Source organism: Macaca nemestrina, chromosome 8 (genome assembly GCF_043159975.1).
Source record: "Macaca nemestrina isolate mMacNem1 chromosome 8, mMacNem.hap1, whole genome shotgun sequence".
Classification (NCBI taxonomy): domain Eukaryota; kingdom Metazoa; phylum Chordata; class Mammalia; order Primates; family Cercopithecidae; genus Macaca; species Macaca nemestrina.
In genome coordinates, this window is record NC_092132.1 from 136827459 (window position 1) to 136853682 (window position 26224).

General features: G+C 40.7%; 1 protein-coding gene across 10 annotated transcripts in view; it reads left to right on the forward strand.

Moving 5' to 3' along the window:
- The window catches only part of LOC105463733 (microtubule associated scaffold protein 1), a 166469-nt gene that overhangs the window by 25327 nt on the left and 114918 nt on the right, over window positions 1-26224 (forward strand). The window contains exon 1 of one of the 10 annotated variants that reach the window (XM_071068576.1): window positions 5023-5118. The exons of 6 other annotated variants lie outside the window; for them this stretch is intronic. The gene's annotated coding sequence lies outside the window, so the exon portion shown is untranslated. Of the gene's footprint in view, window positions 1-5022; window positions 5119-6348; window positions 6367-24417; window positions 24441-26224 lie in introns of those variants that run through there. 3 more of the 10 variants (XM_071068577.1, XM_071068582.1, XM_071068578.1) reach the window with 3 other exon arrangements.

The following is a 26224-nucleotide window of genomic DNA, read 5'->3' on the forward strand; positions in this document are numbered from 1 at the left end:
GTATGAGTAGTGTATCTGTGTCAGCTTTGATTTGTTGGCCCGATAAAACCACAGACATGCCCATTTGAAATGGGAGCCCAGCCTTGGGTCTGGCCGACCGAGGGCCATCAGGTTAGAGGGGGCTGTCCTTGGAGGGCCTTTGTAGGACTTAGGACCTGAGACTTGCTGTGTTAGCAGTGGAGTGTTGCTAATCCCACGGGGACCTGCCTGGCTTCTGACGGGTTGCTCTCTAAAGGCTGCCTCATGATTATCTAGGGCCAAGTTAGGAATCAGAGGGGCTGCCAGTCTAAAAATAGCCACAGCCTACAAAGAGGGACCTCATGGCACAGAGCCACCGCTGCCTTCCTGATGCCAGAAGTTGATCACATGAGGGGGGCAGGAGGCCGTCGAGTGGGAAAGGGGTGCTGGCTAAAGACAGGTGTGGCCCGTGCAGGGAGGAGCCAGCATTTCTTCTTGGCTTGTGTAGGGGGAGGTAGAAGTCTTAGTGGTTGATTGAAAAAATTTTAGAAATGAAAGTAAATATTGAAGTCAGTCTTTTTATGAGGCCAGGCTTACCGGGATATATTTCTGGATAATTCTAATTTGTAAGAAACTCTTGTGTTTAATGTGAATCACTGTCAGAGGAGTTGAAACAGTAACTTGTCTTGTTTCCTTATACTGCCTTTGAACACAAAGTGAAGCCTTGTTTCAAAACTTGCAGACAACAGGCCATTTAAACAAAGACTACACATTTTAAGTTGAAATTTAGGGGAGGATTATTTCACATTCTGAGTAATAACTCTTTGGATACAATATGGTACAGATTGTATGTTGAAGTCATATGGGCTAGAAGAAACTTGGATTGGAAATTGAGACAATCTTTTCAGAATGGTAGCTGTTTGCTGATTGGCTGTAAGATATTTGAAACATAGTATTTCTTTTCGAGACTCCTTGGTTCCATTTTAGGTGGAATCAGATCCCTTGAGTAGCTGTGCAAGTAAATAATCAGTGGTCAAAAACCAGGAGCACTCTTATCCCTTGAAGTCTTCAGGGTAAGTGTGGAGACCTGATTAGGTAAGAGGAGATAATTCTGTTTGAACACCTATTGATTGAGGAATGAAATGTCATTGATTTTCAGAGATTCTTCCACAGGCCCTCAGGATTGACTGTGACGTGTAGGCTGTGTCATCTGATTTGTGGTGGCAGTGAGCACTCCCTTGCCTTTGATGCTGCCTCATGTCACCTTTTGCAGAAAGGTTAGTCTGTTGCTAATTATTGTTTTAGGCCACTGGGTCCCTTTTTTGTATTAGGTGTGATACAAGAAGGCTTGGACCGAGGGATGGCAGGAACTGAGTACAATTCAGAGGGATGACTCTGGTCACTGTTTTGAGAATATATTGTAAGGAGGCAGGGGCTCACGATTTGTCTAGTAGTAGTCCCAGAGAGAGAGAGAGTGGTGGCTTGGGCCGGGGATAACAGTGAAGGGGAGGAATGGTTGCGTTTGAAATGTATTTTGAAGGCCGTGCCTATTGGAGGTGCTGCTGGGGACAGAGGGAAAGAGGCAGCTTATTGCTGACTCCTGGGTTTTTGGCTCGAGGTACATTCATGGTGTCTTTTATTGAAAACCAGGAACACTGGTACAAGAAGGAAATGGGCGGGGGTCTGGAAGCCCAGAGTTCCCTTTTAGACTTGAAGCTTGAGATTGTATCAGACTGTTCTTGCATTGCTAGAATGAAATACCTAAGGCTGGGTAATGTATATAGGAAAGAGGGTTAATTGTGCGGGCTGTACAGGAAGCATGTTGCTGGCATGTGCTTCTGATGAGGCCTCAGGCAGCTTCCAATCATGGCAGAAGGCAGCAGGGGCCTGGCATGTCACATGGTGAGAGCAGGAGCAAGGGGACAGGGGAGGTACCACACTTTTTTTTTTATGGCTGTCCCTTGCAGAGCAGGGCTAAGCCATAGGAAGTGTGCCCAGAGTCAGCTGCCACACGCTTTTCAACAACCATATGTTGCAAGAACTGACTCCCTCTTGTGGCCAGCTCCAGGCCTCTCGTGAGGGATCCGCCCCCATAACCCAGTCACCTCCCACCAGGCCCCACCTCTACCACTGGGGATCACATTTCAACATGAGATTTGGAGGGGACCCACATCCAACCCGTGTCAGAGATTCCTGGTAAACATGTAAATGGAGACGTGGCGTTGACAGTTGAGAAGTCCACCCTGGAGCTTTCGGGAAAGATCAGTGCCAGAGATGGGCTTGTGGGAATTGTTATCAGAGCATATTTGAAACAAGAGTGAGTGAAGGAAGAGAAGGAATGAGGGGCTGGGCCCTGCCCCCGCCCCCCTCCAACGCTAGAGGTTGATCAAAGAATCATCTCTCAGAAGCATTTGCCAAAGAGAAGTCTGTGCGTTCAGGAGGAAAACCAAGAGAGAGTAGGGCCTCTGAAGCCAGGTGAAGGGGGCCTTCCTCAAGCTGGCTTCCCGTAGTGTGAAGAGGTTTTAGTTTTGTCAAACCGGGACCATTTTGTCCAGTTTTTGGGTGAGAGAGAGAATGAGTGAGTGTGATTATCATTTAGAAACATTGACAAGCTTCAGGAAACCTTGTTAAATAAATCATGGCAAATTCAGCCAGAAGTAAGAACAAATACAACAGTCTTTTAAACACCAGAACATGGATTTTAGCTTACCCATAGGCAACCTCCTTTCAGGGAAATACATACATGTGTTGATCATTTTTGAAATATTGAGAAGGATTGGAGGAACCTACTCCTTGACGGTCCCTGAAATCCAAAACACATCATAACGTCTCCTGGTCACTGTCTGTAGACTGTTTTAAGACCTTCATTTGGCCGGGCGCGGTGGCTCAAGTCTGTAATCCCAGCACTTTGGGAGGCCGAGACGGGCGGATCACGAGGTCAGGAGATCGAGACCATCCTGGCTAACACGGTGAAACCCCGTCTCTACTAAAAAAAAAAAATACAAAAAACTAGCCGGCGCGGGGCGGCGGGCACCTGTAGTCCCAGCTACTTGGGAGGCTGAGGCAGGAGAATGGCGGGAACCCGGGAGGTGGAGCTTGCAGTGAGCTGAGATCCGGCCACTGCACTCCAGCCTGGGTGACAGAGCAAGACTCCGTCTCAAAAAAAAAAAAAAAAAAAAAAAGACCTTCATTTACTAGGGCTTTTTATGTAGGAGGCCCTAATCCTTATCGTAGCAAACTAGTAAACTGTAACCATGCCTCATGTGTTGAAACAGTTGAGTTGCTATTAACTACTGCTGTAATGACACATTTAGAAACCTTTCCAATCTCTGCCTTCTTACCTACTACTTGTTCCTGGGGTCTAAGCTTGTGTGACTTGTTCACAGAGGCCTTCCCTGACTGCTGCTCCCATAATAGCAATCAGAACATCCATGCTTTTCTGTGTGACCTGTAGTTTGTTTATGTAGTTGTGTCTATTTTTTTTGTCTATTTCGTTTACTCTGTACTATCTCATAGCAGAGCATTCAGCGTAAGATGGGCACTCAGTACATTTGATGAATGAATGTCATCCAGTATTATAAAACAGACACCTTACAGGTGCCTCAGTAGCTTTGGTTTGGTGTCTGAGCTCAGTGTCTTCTTTGTTTTTATTTTTATATGTTTTTGGAGATAGGGTCTTACTTGGCCACCCTGGCTGGAGTGCAGTGGTGCTGTCTCAGCTCACTGCAGCCTCCCGCTCCGGGGCCCAAACTATCATCCCACTTCACCCTCCCAAGTAGCTGGGACTACAGGCACCCACCACCACACCTGACTAATTTTTGTATTTTTTGGTAGAGACAGGGTTTCACCATGTTGCTGAGGCTGATCTCGAACCCCTGGGCTCCAGCGATCCACCTGCCTCCTCCCTCCAAAGTGCTGGGATTATAGGCATGAGCCACCACACCGGCCCTCCTCTTTATTTTTAAGTCTGGTTTATTGAGGTATAATTTACATGTAGCAAAATTTGCACTTTTTGGGTGTATAGTACAATGAATTTTGACAAACACATGTAGCCGTGCAACCACCAACCACAGTCAACGAAATAGATTTTCATTATTTCAAAGTTTCCTTGTGTCCCTTTCAGTCTTTGCCCATTCTTAGGCAAACACCAGTCCCGTTCCCTTAGATTGGCCTTTCCAGAATATTATATAAATGTAGTTGTACAGTGCGGAGCCTTTTGTGTGTGACATCTTTTGCTTAGCATATGTGTTTGAGATACATCTGTGTGGTTTGTGTGTCAGTGGTTTACCTTTCTGTTGTGGAGTGGTATTTCGTCATATGAATGTACCACAATTAGAAAAAAAAATCTACCAGTGATGGGCATTTGGGTTATTTCTAGTTTTTGGTGATTAGATTTTTCTTCCTAGTTTAATAACACAGACAAGATATTAAAATGGCGTCAGTAACCCACAGCTCCATACCCCCACCCACATCTGTTTTTATTTTCCTGTGTTGCTTTTTTTTTTTTTTTTACATATTTTACGTAGCAGTAATCATAAAACAGAAATAGTTTTCCTAGTTTTGTAAACTGCATAGTATATAAATAGTTGTATTTTATTGAATTACTGTAGTGTAATTTTCTAATTCCTTGTTGTCAACATTTTCATTTCTAAGTCTTCACAGATGTGGAAAATATACTGAAAATCTCAAATATTTCCTATAATAAATTTCTGACAGTAGTTTACTTAAGACTCTTAATCGAAAGTCATAAAAATTCAAGCAAATAGGGGCAAAAAGTGGATAGGTGTGATAAGGATATGGAGTCCTTTTAAGAACTCAGTGTCTGGCAGGTTCTCAGGAACCAAGTCAGTGAGGCAGTCTAACCCTCGCTGTTTTTCATTTCTGTTCCTCTTGGTACATTGGTCCCATCCATGTCTGTAGAGATTTGCTTTCTCTGCTTCTGGGTGTGTGGAGAAGGTGGCTGATGCACAGCCCCTGGATTTATGTTCTTTAGTTCCAGGGACACACTGTGCCTGACTACTTTTTTTTTTTTTTTTTAAACAGTGTCTCACTCTGTCACCCAAGCTGGAGTACAGTTGTGTGATCTCTGCTCACTGTAGCCTCTACCTCCTGGGTTCAAGCAATTCTCCTGCCTCAGCCTACAAGTACCTGGGATTACAGGTGTGTGCCACCACGCCTGGCTAATTTTTCTTTTTTTGTGCTTTTAGTAGAGACGGAATTTTGTCATGTTGGCCAGGCTGGTCTCGAACTCCTGACCTCAGGTTATCCAACCACCTTGGCCTCCCAAAGTGCTGGGATTACAAGCATGAGCCACTGTGCCTGGCCCTGACCACCTGTTTCAAATCCAAATGCGGGTGGTGGGAAAATCACATACTATTAGAGTTAAGTGTCTGCACGAGGGCTAATTCACTAGTTCATTTAGTGGAACCCACCTCAGTGAGTAGGAGGGGCTGTGTTCAGAGAAAGCGGGTTATTGTGAGCTAAGCCCACACCCAGGTTTTCCATTTTAAGTAAGATACCATGAAATCAAGTCTTACAGCTGTTGAAATTGCTCTCCAAAAGCGCAGTTAAAATTAGGTCTTAGGAGAGAGTCCAGGGAGTATTACACATTTATTTCCTTAAATTTGTATTTAGATATGAAAATAGTTGTTAGTAGTGATTAAATATCACTCATTGTCACCTATGAGTGATGTTTAATAGGAAAGAAAATCTAATTTACAGTCAACATTTATTGAATGCTTGCTTTATGTAAGCCTTGTATCTGAGATTTTTAATTTTTTTTTTTTTTTTTAAGACTGAGTCTCAGTCACCGAGGCAGAAGTGCCGTGGTGCAATCTCAGCTCACTACAACCTCCACCTCCCGAGTTCAAGTGATTCTGCTGCCTCAGCCTCCCAAGTAGCTGAGACTACAGACATGCGCCACAATGCCTGGCTAATTTTTGTATATTTAGTAGAGACAGAGTTTCACCATGTTGGACAGGCTGGTGAACTCCTGAGCTCAGGTGATCCACCCACCTTGGCCTCCCAAAATGCTGGGATTACAGGCGTGACTGCACCGGGCCTCCTATCTGAGACTTCTGTGTATTGTCCGTAGGTCTCTGCTGGGATTGTTACCAGGATCACCCTTGCCTCCACTGTCAATACCAAAGTCTGAGAATGCTCAAGTTTCTTATATAAAATATCGTACTATTTGCCTATAAAGGATACATCCTTCCAGACTGTAAATCATCTCTAGATTACTTTTAATACCTAATGTAAGTGCTATGTAAATACATTTATATTAGTTTTGTTATACTGTATTTTTTATTGTTACATTTCTTTTTCTCCCGACTATGTTCAATCTGCGGTTGACTGACTGCAAATACAAGCAAGTTTTAAAGACCGCTCAGCACCATGGCGCATTCTGAGGTTGGTTTGACCCTGCAGAAGGACCTCCTTATTAAGTGGGCCTTGCCTGGGAGTGTTCCGTGAAGAGGTAGTTGTGTCACTCTTTGCCTGCAAATGAGACCAGCACTGGTGCTGAATGGCTTGGTGGCCCAGTAGGAACCTAAGCACCTTGACTTAACCCTGAAATGCGTGCGTAGTCATGCAACTCAGTATCGGGCTGTGTGTCTTGTGGTCACTTTTATTTTTAGGCCCCTACTGGGGTCACTCAGGTTGCCCAGGCTGCCTCACCAGGAGTCTGTACCTGAGCTCTGTTTGCCCAATGTCTGGTGGCCATGGGTCCAGATGTTTGTCCTAGTAATGTATTCTAAAACATCTTTTACATCAAAAACATCTTTGTCAGCATACTGCTGTGGTTACTGTGATAATTTTACTCTTCTATGAAATAATGTCTCTTTTATGATACTTAATAGACTGAGAATTTTATTGAAGATTTGAACAACAGAACTTGTAAACTTAGGAAACTTGCTCATGTGTACGCATGGCTGCTTTCTGTGTGACCGTCTAGCTTAGAAAAACTTCCACCTGGCAGGTGTGTAGGGGGTGATGCTCGCTGTCCTGTGGTGGCTTTGCATTTGAGGATTTAGCATTTGAGGTCTACAGATACTCTGGGATTTCAAGATCCCAGAGGTGGTACGATATTTTTCTCCTATTCTGTAGTTTGCGAAAGTTGAGGTATTGTGAGGTGAAGCTGTTAGCTCTGACTCTTGTAGTTTGTGGTGTTGCTTGTTTTTTTTTTTTAAAGGTAAAAGAGATATAACGTAAAATTTACATTTTAAACCGTTTTTGAATGTACAGTTCAGTGGCATTAAGTACCATCGCAAAGTTGTGCATCTATCACCAATGTTTTCAGAACTTTTTCATCATCCCACACAGAAAGTGTACCCATTTAACAGTAGCTCCCCGTGTTCCCCTCCCGCAGCCCCTGTTAACCTCGAATTGACTTTCTGTCTTTATTCATTTGACTACTCCAGGTACTTTAAGTGGAATCATCCAATGTTTGTCCTTTTCTGTTTTTTTTGTTTTTGACTTATTATATTTTCAGGGTTCAGCCATGTTGCAGCATGTAACAGAATTTCTTTCCTTTTTATGGCTGAATAATATTCCATTTTATGTATAGATCACATTTTGTTTATCCACTCGTCTGTCAGTGGTGTCCACTTTTTGATTATTGTAAACACTGCTGCTGTGAACGTGGGTGTACAAATATCTCTTGGAGTTTCTATTTTCTAGTTTTGGGGGTGTAACAGTGGAATGCTTGATCAGATGGCAATTCTATGTTTATCTCTTTGAGGAACCACGGAATTATTTTCCACAGCTGCTGCACCATGTTACATTTCCACAAGCAATGCGAGGACATTCCAGTTTCTCCACATCCTCACCAGCATTTTGATCATAGGCGTTCTAACGAGTGTGAAGTGGTATCTTATTGTGGTTTTGATTTGCATCTTGCTAAAGACTGATGATGTTGAGCATCTTCTCATGAGATTCACCCCAGTGGCTGGTGGTGTCACCTCCCCTTTCTTTTCTTTACCTTTTAGAAAGTGCTAAACTAACTTTCATTTTCTTCCCCAGTCCTTACCCTCTTCTGATTTGATACTGAGGTGGTAGGAGCCAGAATCAAGTAGGAAAAGCAACACCTTTGATTCTTTTATCCACATCGAAACCAAGTCTTAACTGGTGTTCAGCTTTTAGGCCTTTATGCAGATGTTAAGGGCTATTTTTTTTCCCAAACTAGTAGTAGCTGCTTTGTGGTTTAAATGGGTTTCAGATTGGAGGGCAGCCTGGGAGCTTCTTAACAGAATGCTATTAAGAGAGAAATGCTGTTAGTAGCATTTATCTAGGAAAATGAGCTTTGAGTTAAATAAATCTCCAAGCAAACTTTGGAAGATTATGTGCTTGTGGGTTGGGGATTGCCTTTACCAGCAGGATTGTTAAGGTCACATAATGAGGTGAGGGAGCTGAAGGAGGGAATGTAGGTGTGAGGGCTGCACGACGGGGAAGAACATGGACGTTGGAATGGTTAGGTTTACCTCCTAGTCCTATTTACATATAGTGTGCTTTGGGCCCTAGCTTCCACCTCAGAAATGCTAGTCATTGATACATGCATGTGTAGATGTGTGTCCAAGCTGGTTGACATAGACAGGAGTGATGAGGGACGTGTCAGAGTTCTTCCTGGAAAGACCCTGTGGGATTTTGGTGCTCCATTGCTGTGATTTGAATGTGACTCCCAAATTTTATATGTTTGGAGGTGGAGTCTTTGGGAGGTAATTAGATTTAGATGAGTTCATCGGATGTGGCCCCCATGATGAGACTGGTGGCTTTGTAAGAAGAGAGACCTGAGTTGGCAGGCTTTTACTCTCTCACTGTATGATGCCCTTCGCCATGTTATGACACAGCAGGAGGGCCCTCACCAGACACCAGTTTTGTGCTCTTGGACTTTCAATCTGCAGAACCCTGACCTAAATGAACTTTGATGGCTTATAAGTTACCCAGTCTATGGTGTAGCGACAGAACACATACATATACATCAAAGTGAGGTATCTTACCCTAGATTTGCCTTTGTATAGGAAGGCCATTGATATAGACACTGGGCTTTTTGGCTTGTTTCAGTTAACCCCAGAGCATCTCTAGGCCACCTCTAATGACAGTGTGGCTAGCATGACTCTTGAAGACTCTTCCCCCATTGCTGCACTACATATGGCGATCTGAGACACTGCAAAATATTTGAAAAGTTCGATTCAGGGACATTGATTTGCAGTGATATTTAATACAATCTTTTATTTTCCTTGGGGCTCTGATTCGTAATCTTTATATTTTACTGTACAACTTTTTTTCCCTTGGATCCTCTCTGTCATACTAGGAGTAAAGAGAAATAATAGTTGTTCAGCCTAAGTTAACTTCTCATCCCAACTAGGTGAAAGTGAGGGGGAGGTTGTACGTGTGTGTATATTGCATGAACTGAGGAAACTAGCAGGATAATTTAGTTCATAGTAGCTTTTGTTCTGAATGTATCTTTGGGAGTGTAATCTCCTTTTGATTCTCTAATATGGATTACTCTGGTTATATAATCTTCAAGTCATTTCCATGCCAGTGCTTTTCAAGGGCACGTTATGTTCATATGGTTTCTCATTACCTTTTATTCCTTTGTGTTTTTTTGGTGCTGAATCACGGGTGGTGGTTTCAGAAATTAGAAGAACTGCTCTGGCTGTTTACAAAGTAATGATCTGAAATGCTTTTACTTAGTGCCTAGGTTTTCTTTCACATTGAATGATAGCAGGTTATAAAAAGAAGTTGAACATACTGTGTCTGGTTTTGGGCCTAGTTTCTCTTTGTAGGAAAAGTTAATCTGCTTTGCAACAGCCCACTAGAGTACTGAATGTACTGGTTTCTTATCTTAATTGGCATCAGTGATTGGAGCCAAAAGTGCTTCCTTGGTATGACATCAGTACAGAGTACACTGGCCTCTTCTACTGGGAAGCAGGGCCAGATAATTACGTTTTAGCAGATGTAATATGACAGTCATAATTATGAATCTCTTTATTTAAATCCTCTGTGGTACAGTCAGTAGGGATATTGAAAACAATAGGGATTCAAGTTTGGATAATACAAGTGAAATATTCTTGTTTTCACCTGTAGCTTTGGGACACAAAGTATTTAATATAGTGTATTGGTGTAGGACATCTTTAAATGTTTCAGTTATTTTGTTTTGTACGTGTGTGTCTCGTTTCTATAGGCATTCCTTTTAATATGATGTTCTGAAGGCAGGATTAGTCTGCGGTATTGATGCCATTTCACCTAAGGTGGCTAAATGCACAGGTTTTAAAAAGGATAAAAATTAGAGTTTTATCCTAAATGCTCTTGTATTTTGCTTTATTTCATACATTTATGAGGCAAGATGACGGTAAACTAAAGAAGAGATGGGAGATAATTCTGATCCTGATTCTGCCTCTAAATAATTGTGTGATCTTAAAAGTCATCTAGGCCGCTACCCTGCACAATTCTAGGGGCACGGTGGCAATCATCTTTAAATGGACCAGTGAAGTTTCTGTCCATAGAATGCGGTGTGAATGGTGACTCCTAGAGTTATGCAGTAGACACTACTAGAAATCGTAACTTCTTTTCTCTAGACCTCAGTTTTCTCACATGTAGATCTAGTAGATTGGGTTAAATGAACTCAGCCACTCTAAACACTGGAAGATGAATTATCCATGTGAGTCAATGTCTTTTCCACAAGTGGACCCTGTTTATAGGAAAATAGTAAAATTGTCTTTGTTGTAAGAGTTGTATTGAATTTCAAGCGAATCTATTGTAGGGTTTGTTTTCATGTGTAGACTGCCTGCTTGCAAGACTTCTTGGCATGCATTTCAGGTGTCTGGTTTAGACAATCTGTTGTTGGAATTTGAAAGACGTTTTATTTAGGGACTACACTGACTATTTTGTAAAGTAACAGCTTTGATGACACTAGTTATTCACATTGCTGAGAGCAGATATGCTGGCCCAAGATTCTGAATAAAAGATTTCCAGATCTTTGAATTGCGGTGTCTGTGAAAGGAATGTTGACTTGAAAAGTTCAGTCCATGAAGCATGTATTTGATTCCATTGGAGCATAAATATGTTTTAATGTTTTGATATTTGAATAAAATTCCAAAAGTAATTATAAATATTTAAATCATTATGTAAATGTGTAAAGCAAACTTACAATGCAGAAGATGCCCGTGCCTCTGATTCCTCATCACTGACCTGAGATGGTGAACCACTGCTAATGAGACGGTATGTATCTTTCAGGAACTTTTCCTTACGCAGATTATTGTATTTATTATTAACTTGAGAATTTTTGAGCAGTCTGAACTTCCTAAGTTTAAAGGATATGACACTCCTAAGAATTTATTGGTATAGGTAATTAGTCAAGGAAATGAGAAGTAAAATTGTAGCCAGGTTAATGAAGGTTTTTCCTTAAATCTAAATTCCAGTAATGTTATAGATGCAGACGTAACAACTTACCTTTAAAACTTTTTTTCTTAGGCCGGGCGCGGTGGCTCAAGCCTGTAATCCCAGCACTTTGGGAGGCCGAGACGGGCGGATCACGAGGTCAGGAGATCGAGACCATCCTGGCTAACACGGTGAAACCCTGTCTCTACTAAAAATACAAAAAACTAGCCGGGCGAGGTGGCGGGCGCCTGTAGTCCCAGCTACTCGGGAGGCTGAGGCAGGAGAATGGCGTGAACCTGGGAGACGGAGCTTGCAGTGAGCTGAGATCGGGCCACTGTACTCCAGCCTGGGTGACAGAGCGAGACTCCGTCTCAAAAACAAAAACAAAAAAAAAAACTTTTTTTCTTTTGTATTATCCAGATCACTGGAATATTCCAGTTTCTTTAATCCAGAAGCAGTCAGCCAGCCACAGTGAACGCTGATTTAATCTGACAGGCAAAAGTCCCTTCTGTTTTCAGACATGGTCTGAAAATTGCTTGAAGAGCTTGTCGTGTTTTTGTTTGTTTTCAGTTTTACTGTAAGTGATGTGTATAGTATAACCAAGAAACATCTGCGTACAAGTTTTCTGCCTATAAAGCGTCAGAGAAGTCTGTGATGTTTCAATGGCAGAGAGTCCAAGGAAAATTCTTCAGTTTGGAAGAAAAAAAAAAGTCATTACACTCAGCCCTATTACTGCTGCCAGGCTGAGCTGGTCTTTGAATAATCATAGTCCCCAGAGAGGCGTCGGTGTATGGTCTGGTGTTTGGATTTCCTTTAGTCTGGTTGTAGTTTCTGCATTGCTCCATGAAAAAGACAGTCTCTTAGGTGCAACCAAAGGCATTAAAAATGTTTGTTTGGACAGCTAACTTAAATAAGACGTATCTTAACGTTTATAGCAGTTGGTTCTGATACTCTGAGGACTGTAGGTAAGTTAGCTTGGTATGGTTGATTTGGGGCATTTAAATTAAAACCACTCAAGTTTCAAAAGTGATTTTTTTTTTAAAGCTGCTCGTTAAATCTTAGATGCTTTCCACCTGCTTATATTTTGTTTGTGGTATTTATCATACTTTATTGGGTTGCCCCTACTTCAGGCTAAATTTAGAATGTTTGAAAATGCAAAGATTATTATGCAGAAAAGTGAGTACACCCTTATGCACTTTTTGGAAAGGATGACAGTCAAATGTAGTGCTCTGCTTTGGGTTAAAGTATCCAGTACAAAAACTCTCATTAAGCAACATGTAAACATGTTGTATATTATTATACCTGACTATGGTTATTTTATGGTTACGCCAACAATTGTATGGAGTGCGGCGGAAATTATTATGTATTATATACTTATATGCCATCTGAAGTGTCTAGAACCTTGCTTATTTGTCACCTTTGCATTGTGATTCTGATTGTAGTGCTTCCCCCCCGTGTGTGTGTGTGTATCTGTGTGTGTGTGTATGTGTCTGTGTGTGTGTATGTGTCTGTGTGTGTGTGTGTATGTGTCTGTGTGTGTGTGTGTCTGTGTGTGTGTGTGTGTGTATGTGTCTGTGTGTGTGTGGATGTAAGCAAAGAGTGTGGCAATGGGTCTGCTGAGAGAGAAGAAAACTGAAACTACTTGAGTGCTTATGAATGAAAATGATCTGAGCATTTTAAACTTGGCAATTTGGCTTTCGTGCTGTCTTGTCAACAAGAGATGAGGATTGAGGGAAAGACAACTTTGTTATTTCTGCTGCTTTTATGATATGTTTAAAGAATATAGGATGCCCTGAAAATGTTCAACCATTTTCCTTGTTAAGATTACTGACTAAGCCTTCAGAAATGCAGTTTTAAGAGTTTGTGAATGTGTGGGGTCTTCCACATGCTGGCTTGGAGGTTTTAGGAAGTTGTTGAGAGAAAAAAAAATTGGAATGAAAGCATTTTTTGGAATGAACTTGAGGAATCAGAATTCTTGAACCTCAGTAGGTCAGTTAATTGACTTTGTCTTGTATCTTTATACTTCCTGCAGGCGTTGCTGGGAGCTTCTCCTTCAGGGGTGCTGTCCTTGTCCTCATCAACTGGGGGCTTGCTCTTGCAAAGGCTTTTTAATTGCATAGTGTGAATTATCTAAGACAAACTGACTATACCGTGCTGTTGACAGAGTAAGTCAGTTTTCCACTCCAATGCCCATTTAAATTGTAAACATATTAAAAAAACAAAAACAAAAAACCCCCGAAAACTCTACTCCAGAAGTGTAAACAAAATACCATTAATTGTTTAATCTTTATTTATTGGTGTAAAAATGATTTTTTGGATGGTTCTTTTACTTTTCTGGTGTGTTTGATAGCAGTTTTAGAGAACTGTGGAATGCCATCTGCCCACCAGGACTCTCTCTTCTCTGCTGGTGGTCTTGTAATGGTTTTTTTTGTTTGTTTGTTTTTTGTTTTTGTTTTTTATTTTGGAGGTAGGGGAATTCTATCTGCTTATAAGACACTTGGTAATTTTTGACTATATCTATAAAAAATATTCTAATTACTGCAAAAAGGCTCTTAAAGATGTTTTAAATACAAACCTCATGTGGCTTTGAGGGTGGGTAGGGAAAGGGGATGATACATGTTTGTTGAGGTCATTTTGATTTTTTTTTTTTTTTAACCATGGCATAAACAGAGTTTCTCTCATAGCTTTCTTTGTTGTATATGATTTTCTTTTAAAAAGTCTTAAATGTGTGTGTTTTAGAAAGAAGCAAATTACTTTTCCTTAGATAATTAAACTAGTATCTGTCTCTATGCTTAATAAATTATTCATTTTAACCCAGATCTCTTATTCATTCTTTGAACCTCTCTTTTATTTGTTTTGGATTGAGTAAAAGACCTTTGAGGCCCTAGAACATCCAGAATTAATATCCTACGCTCACAAATTAGTTTATTTGAAGAAAGAGAAGGGAGAACATTCTAAAACTCTCCTAGTTTATACTCAAAGCGTAAATCCTTTGTGTATCTCTCTAGAATGTGATAGATTATTTATACAGCTCTCCGATACTATCTGCTGTGGCTTCCTTCTTTAAATATTAATGAAAGTAAAGTAGTCTTTTAAAATAATGTTTAATTCAACAGACCTGTATTGGGCACATATTGTGTGCCAGCATCTCTGCTGCTCGGTGCAGAGGACACAGCAGTGGCCTTTTAAGCATGTCTGGCTTGTCCTCTCCCTTGCCTCTTGCTGCCACTGCCAGGGGTTCACATCTGCCCTAGCAGTTTCGTGCGTCCAGTCTCTCCTCACTAGGTCTTCCACCTTCAGCCAGTTTGAAGCATCCGTCTCCATCATAACTTCTTTGGCAGACTCACATTGCCTCAGAGTAGAAGCCAAACTCTTGAGCTGACCAAACTGTTGCCTTTTTTTATCTTCATGTTCCCCAACCCCCAAACTTGGAGCATCTTACTGCACTTCAGTCTCTTTCACACCTTTTTTTTTTCTTTTCTTTTAAGAAACAGGGTCTTGCTCTGTCACCCAGGCTGGAGTGCAGTGGCTTGGTCATGGCTCACTGCAACCTCGAACTCCTGGGTTCAGGCAGTCCTCCTGCCCTCAGCCTTCAGAGTAGCTGGGACCATAGGTGTGCACCACCATGCCTGGCTGATTTTTTTTTTTTTTTAAAGAGATGGGGGTCTTGCTGTGTTGCCCAGGCTAGTCTCGAACTCCAGGCCCTCAAGCATTGCTCCTGCCTTGGACTCCTAATGTTTTGGGATTGCAGCCATGAGCCACTGTACCCAGCCCCTTTCACCACCTTTCACTTTCTTTTTTTTTAACTGCTAGTAGAGAACTTTAATCACCGCATGTAGAAACAATACATTCATATATCAAAATTGGCCCCAAATCCTTATTATCAACAGTCTAGAAATGAAATGACACATTCGTATAAAACTTTGTTGTTTATAACTAAAAGATTTATGAAACTGTTTTTTATAAATACATGTTTTTTACCCTGAGGCTGATACCACCAAAGTGAAAACAGAAAAGTCATTATCAGCTGGAATGTATTCAATACAGAGTCTTAAAAACCATTTATCATTATTCTGGAGTGATTTCCGTTCACTCTCCCCACCCACACTATGTGATGATAACAGGAAAAGATGGCAAATGATTGTGTCCAGTCTTACTATATACTAGTCATCTAATTCTCAGATATACTGATCATATGATTCTCAATTCAGTCTACCTACTAAAACAAGAAAATAAAATTTTAGCATCCATTAGCTCTACACTGTCATACTTTAAAATATGATTATAATAGATACCGTATTTTAAAATATGCTGGTCATATAATTCTCAGATACACTGATAATATGATTCTCAATTCAATCTACCTACCAAGACAAAATAAAATTTTAACATCCATTAGCTCTGCACTATCATATTTTAAAATATGTGTCAAAATCAGTTCTCTCTTACAAAAGAGAGGTTAGCAGTACATTCTCAGACCAAACGACAACAAACCCCCAGAAAACCAGTATAATACTTTCTTACAAAGGCTCCTGCCGTGCATTCTGCATACTTTATATAAGCCACCAAGGTAAGTTTAGAGTTCGCATAGATTGCCTCACAAATACTTTGGGCTGTTAGTTACCTTGAGATAAGATCTGCAAATGTCTAAAAGAAAAATAACTCCCAAATGCTGCAACAGTTATTCCATTCAAGTGCTGAGAGAGGTGTGCATATTAGACTTGTAAAAAGATAGCCATGTTGAGTAGGAGGAGATCTCATGGAGGAATGAGGCTTGTGTGTGACCTTTGGGATGAGTGGGAATTAAACATTTTCTCATTCTCACCAAGGATGATGGTTACTTGTGTACTGGGTGTACTCGTATGTGATGCTCTGCAGACATTTAATTACCCATTGGTTGCCAAGTTTCTGTTCTTCTCTTTAAAATTGCATGGATACCGATAAAACTTGTTTCTGCTAATACTGTATGCTTTCAGTTTTATGATCTTTGACAGCTGTAACGAACTTGAACTTGGTGACAAAAATTCCCTAAATCGGCACCCAGTGTCAACTAGTCTTAAAATGCCTCTAAAGTCACAATTTGGCTTCTTTTTTTTTTTTTAAACAAAGGTAAACTAATGCTAACATAAAGATCTCTTAATTTGTAGTATATAATAATTTTATAGTATATAAAGTATATAATTTCATATAGTAAATAACTTAAATGATAATGGAGAGGATTTATGAAAACTAAGAACCAATTTTTGGTGCTATTTCTGTTTGTCGTGAGGTAATTTAGAAGCCCTGTGATATCTGATTTTGTGAGTGGCTATTTTTATGAAGAGATGTAGTAATGGACTTTACCAGAAAATTGAGAGTATACTGTCCTTGAATTGAGTTGACCTGTCTCTGAAAGAGCCAAGAAATAAAACCAAAGGAATTGTGTGTGTGTGTGTGTGTGTGTGTGTGTATGTATATGTATATATATCTGTGTGTGTGTGTTTGTATTTTAGTGATGGTGAAGTATACATGACAGCTAGTCTTTTTTTTTTTTTTTTTTTTTTTGAGACAGAGTCTTGCTCTGTGGCCCGGGCTAGAGTGCAGTGGCATAATCTCAGCTCACTGCAACTTGTGCCTCCCGGGTTCAAGCGATTCTTCTGCCTCAGCCGCCCTAGTAGCTGGAATTACAGGTGCATGCCACCATGCCCAGCTAATTTTTGTATATTTTGTAGAGACGGTTTTACCACGCTGGTCTCAAACTCCTGACCTCAGGCGATCTGCCTGCCTCGGTTTCCCGAAGTGCTGGGATTACAGCCGTGAGCCACTCCGCCCGGCCAATGACAGCTGGTTTTCCTTCTTTATGGCTGGCTTCCCCAATTCCTGGGCCACGGCCTGTTAGGAACTGGGCTGCACGGCAGGAGGTAGGCAGCAGGCGAGAGGGCAGAGCTTCATCTGTGTTCACAGCCACCCCCCATCGCTTGCATTACCGCCTGAGTTCCACCTCCTATCACATTAGTGGCAGCATCAGATTCTTCTGGGAGTGCAAACCCTATTGTGAACTGTACATGCGAGGTGTCTAGGTTGCGAGCTACTTATGAGAATCTAATGCTTAGTGATCTGTCACTGTCTCCCGTCACCCCCAGATAGAACTGTCTACTTACAGGAAAACAAACTCAGGGCTCCCACTGATTCTACATTCTGATGAATTGTATAATTATTTGATTATATATTACAATGTAATAATGATAGAAATAAAGTGTACAGTAAATGTAATATGCTTGAATCATCCTCCTCCCCCTGATCCGCAGAAAAATGGTCTCCCATGAAGCCAGTCCCTGGTGCCAAAAAGGTTGGAGACCTCTGGATTAGGGCATAGACTAGTTCAGGGATCAGGAAGCTACGGTCCATGGCCAAATCTGGCCCTCTGCCTGTTTTTTGTAAATCATTTTCCTGGGATGCAGTTGCGCTTGTTCATTTCCATATCATCTGTGGCGTCTTTGATTCTACAACAGCACACTTGAATAAATGCAGCACAGACTGCACGTCCCGTAAAGCCTAAGATATTTTATGTTGGCCTTTTTCAGAAATGGCTTGCCAGCCCTTGGACTAGATTAACGTGTGAAGACATCTTAAAAGAAGCAGACCTGGGGAATATTTAAAGATGAAACAGAACAGGGAAATTGTTCAGTGTGTAGGGGATGCGTTATTAAAAACTATTGTTTAATGGGTTTTCTTTCATAAAACTGCAGGTACAGAGAAATTGCTTTTTTTTTTTTTTTTTTTGCAGTGTTCTGTCATAAAAATGCAAGTGCATAGAAATTACCACTTTCCTTGGCAAACAGAACCTATTAGCTTGGATTTCTGAACAATATCAGTGAGTAAGAGGATAGGTCAGATGTCATCAGCTACCCTGATTCTCCGTATCCCCAAGGATTTGTAGATCATATGGTGTTTTCATATTAAGTAAGCGCAGGCCTGTAACATCTTTATTTTGACGAAACAAAAGATGACTAAAATGACATAGTTGTTAACTACTGTTCGCTTCTTTCAAAGTAGTTACAGTATTTAAGAATGTATCTATCATCACGCTTCTTTCCCCCTCAAAAAACCCTTTAAAACAGTCAGCTTCACATACAATAATTTATTTCTTGCTCGCTGAGATCTAGATGGGTATTTATGATTTGTGGTCACTAATCCTCCAAGGAGGGATTCAGGGATCCAGGCTTGTTCCATCTTGTGGTTCCATCTTGAACATGTTTCCACACTTGGCTTGCTTTGTTCATCTGTGTAGTCACATAAGAAAGAGCGCGAAGGATTATGTGTGAGTTCTGTGGTCCAGACTCAAGAGGTGGTACCTATGATGTCCACTCACATTCTGCTGGCTGGAATACACAGCATTACCTGCAAAACACATAGAAACATATTATCTGTGTGCTAGAAAGAAGAGGAGATGAGTTAGGTAACCAGCCAGCCGCAGTTACTAGTGTTTCCCTTTGCCCCGGGCTCCAGGATGGCTGTTAATCGTGTTGTGTTAAATTCAATGCCTCCAGCAAGTATCTCCCTCACTGCACCCTCGTCCTGGCCCTGGTGGGCAGCTCATTCCCAAGAGAAAAAAAAAAAGGTTGGGCCATTCTGAGTTTGTGCAGCTAATTCTTAATAAATTTACAAAAATCCACTAAGTCACTTCACTTCTCCTGGATGAAGTGAATCAAAAGTCAGGAGTGTTACACAAATTAAGTTCCTTCCACAGGGAAGGAATAAGCTGAAGTGGTATGGAAGCAACATTCCCAGTTATCTTCTAGATGCAAAATATGAGCTGTCTTGAGAGGAGCATTCAAAAGCATAAATTAAGAGTCCTAATGTAGGGAAAGTCTGTATCTACTTTAAGAAGTGGCACTGGCTGGGCGCGGTGGCTCACGCCTGTAATCCCAGCACTTTGGAAGGCCGAGGTATGTGGATCGCAAGGTCAGGAGTTCAAGACCAGCCTGGCCAAGATGGTGAAACCTTGCCTCTACTAAAAACACAAAAAATTAGCTGGGTGTCGTGGTGGGCGCCTGTAATCCCAGCTACTCAGGAGGCTGAGGCAGAGAATTGAACATGGGAGGTGGAGGTTTCAGTGAGCCAAGATCGCGCGATTGCACTCCAGCCTGGGCAACAGAGCAAGACTTCATCTCAAAAAAAAAAAAAAAAAAAAAAAAAAGGTACCATTGGATGTGAAAGCAGCCAGCCCTGACAGCCACTGTTGTTATTGATCTGGTCAGCTGGACAGGTATTTCTCAAAGCTCTTGACCACATCTTTGGTAATCCAAGGTGGCCCATGGACCAGAAGGATCGGTATCACCAGGGAGAAGGATAGAAATGTAGAATCTCAGGCCCCACCCTTGCCTTCTGAATCAGTCAGTTGACCAGCCAAAGGCCCAGTTGATTTGTAGGCACATTAAAGTCAGAGAAATGCTGTTTCAGAATAAAACGATGTAATTTCAAATTTATACTTGTTTTCTAAATCATTTAAGGTATAACTTGTGTTACTTCATAGTCTTCCATTTTGAAATGCATTAAATCAACTCTAGTTTCCTGCTGTTTATTTAAACAACTTCATGGGAAATCATTATGCTTTTAGGAAAGTGACCATCAGGTACTCGGCTACTTGGTTCCTAGGTGGTAGACATGCTCCGTTAAACCCAGTGCTTGAGGTGGTTATTGAGTTTGATGAAAGGTAGGCTGCAAGAGCAAATTTAAGAATGTAAGCTTGAATTATGAAAAATAGTAGTAAGTTGAGGCTTAGAGTAGAACTATTAGCTACCTTGAATGGTTTTAACAGGAGGTGGAGACTTATGAATATATTTTTTATAATACATGCTGCTGATGGCATTTTGTTCAGCTGCTTAATTTTTGTTTTTGTTATGTTTTGTTTTTGAGACGAAGCCTCGCTCTGTCACCCAGGCTGGAGTGCGGTGGCGTGATCTCGGCTCACTGCAACCTCCGACTCCTGGGTTCCAGCGATTCTTGTGCCTCGGCCTCCTGAGTAGCTGGGATTACAGGCACCTGCCACCACACCTGGCTAATTTTTGTATTTTTGGTAGAGACGCGGTTTTCACCATGTTTGCCAGGCTGGTCTCAAACTCCTGGCCTCAAGTGATCCGCCCACCTCGGCCTCCTGAAGTTTTGGTATTACAGGCTTGAGCCACTACACTAGGCCTCAACTGCTTAATTTTTAATGACATAAAATGATAGCTTAGATGTGCCAATGTCATCTTTTTCATTCAAGGGAGGTTGAAGATCAGGTAATATTTTGACTTTTAAAGCCTACAGAAGTAAACTACTATTGTGACTTGTGAGTTCTTAAAAACTTTTAAGAAGATTGATAATTACTTTATGATTTGGGAAGGTATAAATTATAACTGTATTTGTGTTGACGTCTTAAAGGACTGGCGTGCCGTATATTGACATAAATAAAGAGTAAAATTAAGTTCTGTGTGGTTATAAAGTAATGAAACCAGCTTTTATGTTTTACTTTTGGAAACATTCTTGACTTTATAATGATAATATGGTGTTACAAGGTTAACTATATTAAGTCCAAATTATCAAGCTAGACACTGTGGGTAATAGGAAGGTATAGAAGACATCTACTCTTCTATAGGCCTCTAGTGAGTTTCTAGTTCAGTTGGTGAAATAAGGCACACAACTGTTGTATCATCTGCCGTTGACAGCTGATTTGGCCACGTCATGCAGTTTATTTCTCAGAGGTTTCCTCATTTGTAAAATGAGGTTTGAATTGGATCTCTAAAATTTCTTTTAGCATTAATATGGTAATGATAATGAATTCTATTATATGATAGTAATTGTAATTAATATAATGATTCAGTTCTTCAGGTGTGTCTCTTCACATGAGGAAATAATGGAATTTTTTGTCTATGGGGAATAAACAATCACTTTTAAGCTAAGATATAGAAAGTAGATTTAGAAACTTTTTTCCCCAAAGGCATTGGAATTTTTCCTCAAAGCTTGTCCTAGTAGTTCTTTGACCATCTTTCAGCACATGTTTACTAATTTTTAACCTTATAAATCCTTAGGGAAATACATATTTTGGTAACCGTTTAAGAGGACCTGCTTCTTTACATTCCCAAATCTTAATAAGTGGGGAATTTGTTCTCTGTGGTCCAAAATGTTGTCTGAAAAAGATCTCATTTTCCCAAATGATTCTCTTAGAAAGGAAACTTGATCATTCTGCTTTGTTCTGGAGTGTTATATAAGTGTTATACCTTTGTTCTGGTGTTACACCTTTGTTCTGGTAGGTAGTGCTACCAAAAGAGAACTTGACAAATTATCCCTTTGGGTGAGGATGGTATGTTTCAAGTTTGTTCGTTCGTTTTTTTTCCTCCAGCACACACTCTCTTTTTATTTTTTAACTTTCTGCATCTAAAAATTAACATTTTTATTAGAAATAAAAATATTTCTAAGATGGTAACTTTGAAGGCTTTACAAATAGCAACTACAGGAATATGAAGACTTTGCTTATGAGTCAGGTGAGATTACGTCTAAGAATGTATGTGTCTAGCAAGTGGTGGAAGGTTAGGACCCATTCTTAAAGTTGGGGAGAAGTAAAATAGGCAGTAAACAAAATGGCCAACTTTTAACTCTTGACGAACTCCTGAGCTAAGGCTGGTCACCCCTTTTCTGTCCGTGGCTTTGTCTGCGTGGTGGTGGTGGTGGCTGAAAGCCATTGTTTTCTTTTCATGAATGGTGAGGTGGATCTTCCAGCTTCCCGGAACTGAGGAGCTTAAGTACAGAACCTTTTTGGTCTCCAAATCTCTGAACCACTCATTTTTTACTCTTGTCTACAAAGTAGAAGAGATGCCAGTACATTTATGTTATATCAAAACACTCCTTACGTATTGATGAACACAATTTTTGGGTTTTTTCGTCTCTTTGCTCACCAATTTGAAATTTGTTTTGTTTTGTTTTAATAGTAATAGGATCTCTGTCACCCAGCCTGAAGTGTGGTGGTACTCCTGGGCCCAGGTGATCCTTTCTCCCCAGCCTTCTGAGCAGCTGGGACGGCAGGTGTGCACCACCACACCCTACTAATTAAAAAAAAATTGTAGAGGTAAGGTCCTGCTGTGTTGCCCAGGCTAGTCTTGAACTCCTGGGCTCAAATGTTGCTCCTGCCTCGGCCTCCCAAAGTGCTCAGATGACAGGCATGAGCCACCACACCCAACCTCTTTCTGTGAATTAAAAAAAAAATCATAAACTCAAGTGTACTAAAAAGTTACGTGAAAGTTGAATGGTTAATGCCTTCTTTATTTTTCTATTACTCTTGTAAACCACTAGCTTGTAAATCTAAAACATTTAACCTTTAGTGGCGTTTCACAACCATTAACAATGTTTTTATACTATAATGACATGGGAAAATGCCTCGAAGGCAATGCTGACCACAATATGAGAGTCTTAAAAGTAAAACTCAGTATATAATATATATAATATATTTTATAATATATTTTTATATATAAATATATAAAGATAACATATATATATAAAATATACATATATAGTAACATGCACATTATAGAGAATCCTGCCCCCTTTTTAAATATAGCAATTTGGCAAATGATCAGATGTCAAAGATTGTGAAGATTTCGGTTTAGTATTATTTATAAATGAGAAAAGCTGGACCTCTTTTCTACAAAAGGTTTTTTTAAAAAATTAGCTCGGCATGCTGGCACATACCTGTAGTCACAGCTACTCGGAAGGCTGAGGTGGGAAGATCACTTGAGCCTAGGAGATTGAGGCTGCAGTAAGCTGTAGTCATATCACTGCACTGCAGCTTGGGTGACAAAGTGAGACCTTGTCTCAAAAGAAAGAAAAATAAAAAAAAGACAACTGGTAAAAACAAACATAGGACTAGTGATACAGTTATTTATCCTCTTATATACGTATTTATAAAATAACTTTGGGTCCGAGCATGGTGGCTCACGCCTGTAATCCCAGCACTTTGGGAGGCTGAGGTGGGCGTATCACGAAGTCAGGAGTTCGAGACCATCCTGGCTAACACGGTGAAACCCCGTCTCTACTAAAAATACAAAAAATTAGCTGGGCGTCGTGGCGGGTGCCTGTAATCCCAGCTACTTGGGAGGCTGAGGCAGGAGAATCACTTGAACCCGGGAGGTGGACGTTGCAGTGAGTCAAGATCGCGCCACTGCCCTCCAGCCCCGGGCGACAGTGCCAGACTCCGTCTCAAAATAAATAAATAAAAAATAACTTTGACATATGAGCCCTTTATTCAATTTATATGAACTTTAAAAATCATCTTTTATGTGCTTCAGAAGAGGGAACTTGGGTAATAAAAATTACGTTAATTGAAGCTAATAATTATTTACAAAGACAGTTCCCACGATCTATGCTAAGTGCATGTTTGCAGTGCACTTTGCATATATTTGCTTATGCCACAATCTGTTAAAACTGAGTATTAGCTGTTAGGGAAGCAGAAAGGTATAGCATATTTAAGTGCTTTTGGAAAATATATCCCATATATGTAAGCCTAAACATGAATAAATATATTTCTTGATTTAAACATTTAGCTTGGATATATTTTATACTGGAGGATTAAAAATGTTAATTTATGTTTCATAAAAGCTTTTATTGAGGCTCTTGCCAATAAACCATTCAGTGATTTCACCGCGGAGTTATATGGTAAAAAGAGTTCACAAATTTACACTTTCCATTAGGATATAAATCATGCAGCCCTCATTTTTGGATTCAAAATCGCCTTTTGGATGTGTGTGTATGTGCACATGCTGTTGAAATCAACTTTGCAGCCTTTCTTTATTCCATTAAAGGCTGGTATCAGGATGCTTGGCCAGAAACACACAGAGCCCTGTTAGCGAAGAAAACTGATCGTTTCGGTTTTAACATAGTTCCTATTCTGGTTTTATTCAGGCCACTGAAGTTTGAATACAGAGAAAACGTTGCAAGGTAGAAAAATGAGACCTACTCTTCATTCAGCAATTCGAATTAACACACGGAATGGCATTTTTTCGCTCCCACATGGATATATTTTTTTTCTTTACAACAGTACTGTGACATCGGATTGACGTTGAATACTAGGATTGGAAAATCAGTTCAAGTGTGTGTGTATCTGTTCGCGGTAGTAAAAAGAGTTAACAAATTTACACTTTCCATCAGTATATGAATCACGCAGCCTTCATTGTAGATCTCAGAATGACCTGTTTGTAGTCCTAGCTTGAACATTTGGACCTTTCTTAGGCACTGCAGTTTGACCAAAAGCATAATAAAATTTAAGTTATTTCCCAAAGGTGGCCAGGCATGGTGGCTCACGTCTGTAATCCCAGTGCTTTGGGAGGCTGAGGTCAGGAGTTCGAGACCAGCCTGGCCAGCGTGGTGAAACCCCATCTCTACTAAAAATACAAAAATCAGCCACACATGATGGTGTACACCTGTAGTCCCTGCTACTTAGGAGGCTGAGGCAGGAGAATTGCCTGAAACCAGGAGATGGAGGTTTCAGCGAGCCGAGATTGTACCACTGCACTCCAGCCTAGGTGACAGAGCGAGACTCCATCTCAAAAAAGCAAAAAGTTTTAGATTTGAATGCTTTCGTGGGTGTTTTTAAAGGTTTCATTTTTAAGTGTACAATTCAGTAGTTTTCAGTATATAACATTGTACAACCATCATCATTATATAGTTTTAGAACATACTCGCAAAAGAAACATCATCCCAATTAGCAGCCACTTTAGGTTTGCCTGTTCTGGACGTTTCATGTAAATAGTGTTGTATAGTATGTAGACCTTTATGACTGACTTCTTTCATTTGATATAACATTTTCATGTGTAATATTATATGCACATTGTACCATGTGTCAGTATTGCGTTGCTGAAGAATATTTTGTTGAATGCATAACAACACATTTTGCTTTCTGCTCTTCAGTTGATGGACACGTGGGTTTCTACTTTATGAGTATTATCAATAGTGCTTCTAGGCTGGAGTGCAATGGCACGAAATTGGCTCACCACAGCTGTGCTCCGCCCCCCAGGTTCAAGCAATTCTCCTGCCTCACCCTCCTGAGTAGCTGGGATTACAGGCATGCACCACCATGCCCGGCTAATTTTGTGTTTTTAGTAGAGACAGGGTTTCTCCATGTTGAGGCTGGTTTCGAACTCCTGACCTCAGGTAATCTGCCTGCCTTGGCCTCCCAAAGTGCTGGGATTACAGGCTTGAGCCACTGCGCCCGACCTGAATAGTGCTTCTATTAAGAATCATGCATATTTGTGTGCAAGTTCCCGTGTTGACATGTTTTCATTTTCTTCAGTAGATTCTTAGGAGTAGAATTGCTGAGTCATGTGGTACTTAAGTCGTCTTTGGCCACCATAACAAATTATCATACACTGGATGGCTTAAGCAACAAAAACTTATTTTCTCACAGTTCTGGAGGCTGGAAAGTTCAAGATTAAGGTTCTTTTCAGGGTTTGGTTTCTGGTGAGAGCTCTCCTCCTCTTCTCAGTGTACCCTAATTTTGTAGAGAGAGGGGATGAATCAAAGGTGGGAGAGCATTCTGGTGTCACTTCCCTTTCTTCTAAGGGCACCAGCTCTGTTGGATCAGCACTCCACCCTTATGACTGCATTTAACCTTAATCACCTCCTTAAAGGCTCTGTCTCCAACATGGTTAACATGAGGAGGGGGTTGGGCTTCACATATGAATTGGAGAGGGGGCGGGGAACAGTTTCGTCCATAACATATGGTAACTGTCTCACATTTCGAGGGACTTCCACCAGGGTACCACTTTAGCCTTTAAGAATCGACAGCTTTTTTTTTCCTTCAATTTGGAAATGGCATATGTTTTAGATAAGAATAAAAACAAAGGAGAAACGTGAGTTCTTGATTGATCTTCAGCTCATT